At 35.0% G+C, this 6,182-nt stretch overlaps 1 long non-coding RNA gene across 1 annotated transcript; it reads left to right on the top strand.

Annotated features, from left to right (window-relative positions):
• Positions 1–2,998: 2,998 nt before the first annotated feature.
• Positions 2,999–5,040, top strand: LOC109536608. The gene is made up of 3 exons (XR_002171856.2): positions 2,999–3,124; positions 4,658–4,804; positions 4,856–5,040. It is a non-coding gene; the product is annotated as an uncharacterized LOC109536608 (long non-coding RNA).
• The last annotated feature ends 1,142 nt before the right edge of the window (positions 5,041–6,182 follow it).

The following is a 6,182-nucleotide window of genomic DNA, read 5'->3' as shown; positions in this document are numbered from 1 at the left end:
CGTTTAACAAAAGATGGATGAAATACTAAAACGTGACATCACTCATCAAGATCTAATCACTAATTCTAAACAAAGCTCAAAAACTATGTAAAAAAATCAACCAACTGGTCAACTGTACTTATGTAGATAACATATACAGGGTGATTAACAATCTTATGGACACAGAGAAGGGTCGTGTAGAGAACCTCAAAGCAAGTCGAGTTTCCATTTAAGTATTTTTCTCACGCACCTGGTTAACAAGATAGAGAGTGCTAAAGTTTTAAAAAAATTTGGTATTTTCTCTTTAACTCCTACAGTTGAGATATGAGATATTTTGATTAAATTTTTAACGTAGGCTAACGTTTAGACCCTTTACCCGAAGCAACTAGTTGTGAAAATCTACAGGGCGTTCTTTTTTCTAGAAGCATACCTCTTTTTACCGCCCCAAACTTTTTTGTGTTGCGCCACTGACTTCGACCGAGCAAATGCTAGAATTTGGTGTTCAATTTAAGAATTTTCTAATCTCTTGTAATTTTTTCGTATATGCTTTCGTTTTCGAGTTATTTGCACAAATATAAGTCCATGTAGGGTTTCTGAGTGATTTCCCATGCATTTTTGTATATTTTTTGCCTGCTTTTGTTCACATTTTTCTTTTAAAGAAAACAATTTTATGATAAATTGAAATATTCGTTGAATTTTTGTGTATTTTTATTTCGATTAGCTTACAGCCGAACATATTCTGCCTCAATAGAAGATAAAGCTACTGATGGCTGTTTCTTTGAAGACCAACAAATGGTACACCCGTATAATTTCAATATATAACCTGAGGTTGATCTTCGACCTATGCTATCTGCTGCCCAATCTGCATCGGCAGAACCTTCAATACCACTAGCATAATTTAAAGAAGTATCAAAGACTAATCTTAAATCAAGAGTCCCTTGAATATACCCAAGCACACGTTTTATGGCAATCCACAAATGTTCACTTGCACAACTTTGAAATCTACTTAGTACACCAATAGAACGACACAAGTCTGGCCTTGAACGAAGCATTACATACATGATAGAGCCAATAGCCGCTCTGCACTTATTTTTCAATTCAGAAAATTCTCTTTTTAGCAAGTTATAGTTTAACTTAACTTCCATTGGAGTTTTAACAGGTTTATAGTTATTCATATCAAATCGTTCTAAAGCATTCTTTAAGTATGCCGTCTGATTTATTGTAATTACACCTTCTGAAATCTGTTGTTCAATTAGCATACCCAAGATATGTCTAACTAAACCTAAATATCTATTATTTTACTTGAAAATGCTTTTCCAACACCAGTTTAAAATATTTAATCTGACTTTCATCAGATCCTGCAAGTAGCAAATCGTCAACATAAATCAATACATAAATTGTACAATTTTCAGATATTTTTATATACAAGCAATACTAAACTTCAGATCATTTAAAAGATCAACTCAACATTAACGAATTAAACGTCTCGTTCCAACATTTCGGAGACATCTTCAAACCATATAAGGATCCTTTTAGCTTGCATACCGTTCATGGTTCTACTTTAAAACCCTCAAGAAGTGCAAGTGTATGCATGTAGTGTGCCATTTTATGATTTCCGTTGTAATTCCACCTTCCCCTTGTGTTTTTCCGTTTTTCATTTGAGACAATGCTGGTTCTACTTCTTGTATGGTAATGTCAGGTAGATCCTCAGAGCCTACATTGAGAATCGGTTCATCTCATTGCTTTCTGTGTATTCCGGGTGATGCAAAACTGGCGTCATTCCTCTGGAGCTGTTGTCTGGCATAGTTTTGGAAGTACAGAAAAAATAGCAAAAAAAATTATTACTAAAAATTGAGAAATTTGGAAAAAACTACAGGGTGATTCAAAATTGGCGTCATTCCTTCCTCTGAAGGCGTTGTCTGGCGCTGTTATAGAAGTACACAAAAAAAAATAAAATAAATGAATTGTTATTAAAAACTGAAACAGAAATACGGCAGCAATGTTTTTCAAGGTAATCTACCTAGTTAACATTGCGCAAATACCTGTTGCTTCGTAATTATTTAAAACTCCGGAATCCATGGAGTTAAACAGAGTGAAGATAAAATAGACAAGGATAAACGGCAAATTCAACAAGATTTGTTGACTGTAACGAAACGTACTTTCGAAATGTCAACCTGTTCTGATAACCTTGAATATTGGTGTTTCTAAATAAACCATACAACACCAAACATTTGAATGGTTAACTCCAAACAAGCTAGTGCCTGTATAATTTCCTTATTATCGACTCTTATCGCGCAACTTCTCGTATTCAGTTAATTAACCCCTGCTCCATTTGTATGTCCTTGTGCTGTGTGTAACGTACAAACGTGGTAGGAATGTTTCCCTTTCTGGGTATTTATTTGGTGCTTGGGAAAGTGTCAGTGGAAGGCCCTAATTCGATTATGTCCAATACTTGCTCCTCTGTGCCTGGAACCCGAAAATCGATTGTCGTCCACTATCTTCCTGGAACCACTCTCCTCGCCCTTTGTTGAAGAACACCTTGTAAATTTACGGTTTATACAGAACCGAACATGAAGGGAATATGTCCAAGTGGAAAGCTAAACAAACATCATATATATATGAAGGCCAAGAGAGCCACCGAAACACAGAAACTTTACAATTCCCTTGAAAGTTCGGTTAGTGGCAAAGACATTAATAAATAGACCAACCTAGTCATTCATAAATCCCGATTTGTTTGGGACCAACATTAAATTCCATCGAGCGCCGATATATCAATGAAAAACACGTGGTAGGGATAAAGTAGGTACCGAGCAAAGAGTAGAATTAATCGGAAAATCAACTGGCTTGGCTCCTAGCCATAGGCGTAGTAAAAATCTGTATTATCGATTTATTCTAAGCATGAAAGATTCATTCATTATCTGACCTTTATCTCTACATTATATGATTGAAATTATAAACGCTATAATAGTAACGCAAATTTTTTAAGCATTTGATATCTTTTCAATAGGGATCGAATATGGCTCTAAGCTTATAAATTCAAATCAACTCACGCCACTGGTCCCTGTTTACAATCGTGCAAAGCAGTACAGGTTAGGAAAATTCAGGCCGATTTTCCTGCAAAGGAAACCACTTTTCATCATTTCTTGTAAGCGTAACAGTTTATTAATATCACGATTATCATTTATTATCACCAAAAACATGAGAAATTGCCGTATTTACTTGTCCAACAAATCGTATTTCCCTCTTACTATCATGTCACAATCACGTACTCCCCCCTTTGCGGTGTTGTCATGATGAATGTTTCATTATGCTTCCTGGTAATTACCACCAAAAATTGTTATGAATTTTTTAATATAAAATTTCGACGCTGTTATTTACTTTGATATAGACTGTGACTGAAATGTTGCTCCCATAGAAAAACGCAAACAAATGCATCTGTTTAATCTGCGGTTAGTAGTGATATCGTTTCACAGCCTGGGTGCAGCTCAAACAACTCAACGTTGCAAGTGCAACAAGTGAACTAATAACTAAATCCTAATGTCAATGACAATAGTGAGTTTTTATGTCATAATTCGGATACTGATTCCATAGCAGACGACTTTTAGAAAATCTACCCAAACTTGACATGATCAAATCTTTTCCGTTGTACTATATGCACTTGGTTTGCTTGGGTGTTACTAAAAAAGTTCTTGTTATTATGAAATTTTAGAGAAACTTTAAAAATCTTGAGAACAATGAGGATGGAAAATTTTTCAAATGATTTTTTGTAAACTTTTGCACTCTGGTCATGTTTTAAAGATAATCTTAACTACTTTCGGTTAAAAAAAAAGTCTAAAATCCCTACGAAGCGATGAATGAGGCAAATTTTCTAGCAAAATGAATTCTGTAATTTTTTGCTGAGAAGACTGTCAGAAAATAACTGTTTTTTTGCGCTTTTGATGAAAACCTTTTACTTTTGTGTTCGGGTTTTTGAGAAAACGTTAATAATTTTCGAAAAAAAAAACGGAATGAATTTATTTTTGTTTTTGCCCCGAATTCGACTCTGAAGAAGTTTTTGTAAAATTTCCACAAAGCTATAAATATGGTAATTTTTTGCGTACCAGACCTCCAGATTGTCAGTATTTTTCAGTGAAACTACAAAACAGAGCGTTTTTGAGTTGAAAGTGAAGCAAGAAAAAAATCAGCCAAATATAAAAAACGGTTTTGTAACAGTTTATATTCTTCAGAGGCATGGAGGTGACGACTTGTCCAAATAATTTATTTTAAACTGACGCTTATTCTGTTCTTTGTTTGATTGATGAAAAAATATTTGATTTTTCTCCCAAATTGGAAGCTGGTTGGAAAAGAATTTCAAAACTGATAAACTGATTTCTGATAAGAAGTATTTTATAATTTACAATTTGCAGTTATAGTGCCTACATTTGCAAGCACTTATTTTTGTGGGGTATTTTACTTTATTCAGCAGAACAGAAAAAATTTCCGGGACTGACTGTCATAAGGAAGTAGGTAGTTCTAACTGTCAATTTAATCACGTACACACACCCACCAGCGCACTCAGTTGTTACAACTTTCAATTTCCGCGAATTTGGAGAAAATATTTAGTTCGCGGTCTATTGATTGATCATATTTTTGCCACTTTTCGCAACATACATTTATTTTGTATGATGCATTGTTGTAGAGTTAGGCTACAGCTAATGTCCTTTACAAACTGAATTGGCATCATTTGGATACAAAAAATTGCCTTATGATGCTGACGCAATGTCAGCGGATTGCAGTGATCTCCATTGGACCGTTTGGGCCAATGTCAAACAATTCAGTTATATCTGTAAGTACCTTAATTCCCAAAATCCTAGTTTTTTAAACTCCGAATTTTCAGGTTATCAAAGCTGCATACTCTTACATGATGGTGATGCAGTCATACAAATAGTTGATTACATTTAAGCTTAAGCATCTAGTAAAAGTTGTTTTAGAATAAGTATGACCGCAAGCTTAACGGCAATATGCCAGAACATAAAGCGCCCTAATTTTTTTATCGTAATGCAATAAATGATTGGAAGATATCATCAATTCTGCAAACTTCTAAAAACCGCCGATTTATTTTCCACTCAGTTTACTTTCATACAGTTGATAATAGAAATTTCAGAAATGCGGTTATGTTTGAGATATGCTTACCCACATATAGTGTGTTCTTTTTAACATTTTTTTAAGACACCAACAAGCATTTTTTTTTAAGTTATCTCATTGTTTCTCTATTAGTTTCATATTTTGTTTCATTACTCACAATGTCTGATTTGGAAATTCGAAAATTAAGAACCGCTGAATTTCCAAATTTGTCAAGATTCCTTGTTGCACTTTTTTTTATTGTCATTTTTCGTTGCATTTGAAGAACGTCAAATGAACGAGTAGAGCGGTTTTAAGATGTAGCTTATAAATAGTTAGTAAAATAAATTTTAAATGTACACAATACACTAACCAGATTAATTCAACGACAAAAACAGAAATAGCTGATTCTCTAGAAGAAAGTGATACACAATTAATAGTGCAGAAACCACAAATATAATAAATTCAAAAGATAGTTTAGTAATAAATGATTTATTTTCTCCAGTCTCCTTGAGCCCCGACAGAGTTAGGACCTATCCTATAATCCTTCAACTTCAAAAATACGTACAATTCCAAATAAATTAACAAAACACGCCGCTCTACTTGTATAAATTATGTAAAAAGCAATATGTAGTTTACATTTAGGAATGTTTTCCGGGCTTTGAAGCCGTGGTCTATGGGAATTTCTTCCTGACGTTTCCTCCACAACTGCGGTGGACATTATCAAAGGCGATGAGGCAGGCAGTGGGCGAAGTGATCTCCAACTAAAGCTGGTTCAACTGCTGGATTCCCCGTCGTATTGATGCAGCCCAGCCGTGTGTGCTCATGCGTGGGGGATGGGTGGGGGTTCAAATGCTTCGGCTCACACGCTGTTTGGCGCAAAACGCGCTTCCAATCTTGATTGAGTGCCGTAATTTCTTCTTTTCTGTTAAAGTTGTTTTGGTGTTTAAATATGTCAATGGCCTCTCTGGTGAGTCTCGCGTAGTATCTTTCAGATTGGTGCAGAATGTCCACTTCGTCGAAGCGTATTTGGTGTCTGTCTAGCAGTGCGTGCTCCGCTACTGCTGATTTTTCTGTTTGTCCCAATCTGCAACTTCGTTTGT

The sequence above is a fragment of the Dendroctonus ponderosae genome, unplaced genomic scaffold (genome assembly GCF_020466585.1).
Source record: "Dendroctonus ponderosae isolate FM_Combo_2020 unplaced genomic scaffold, Dpon_F_20191213v2 Dpon_F_20191213_1, whole genome shotgun sequence".
Lineage (NCBI taxonomy): Eukaryota > Metazoa > Arthropoda > Insecta > Coleoptera > Curculionidae > Dendroctonus > Dendroctonus ponderosae.
Note: the sequence above shows the minus strand (reverse complement) of the source record. Positions and strands in the feature narration are given on the sequence as shown.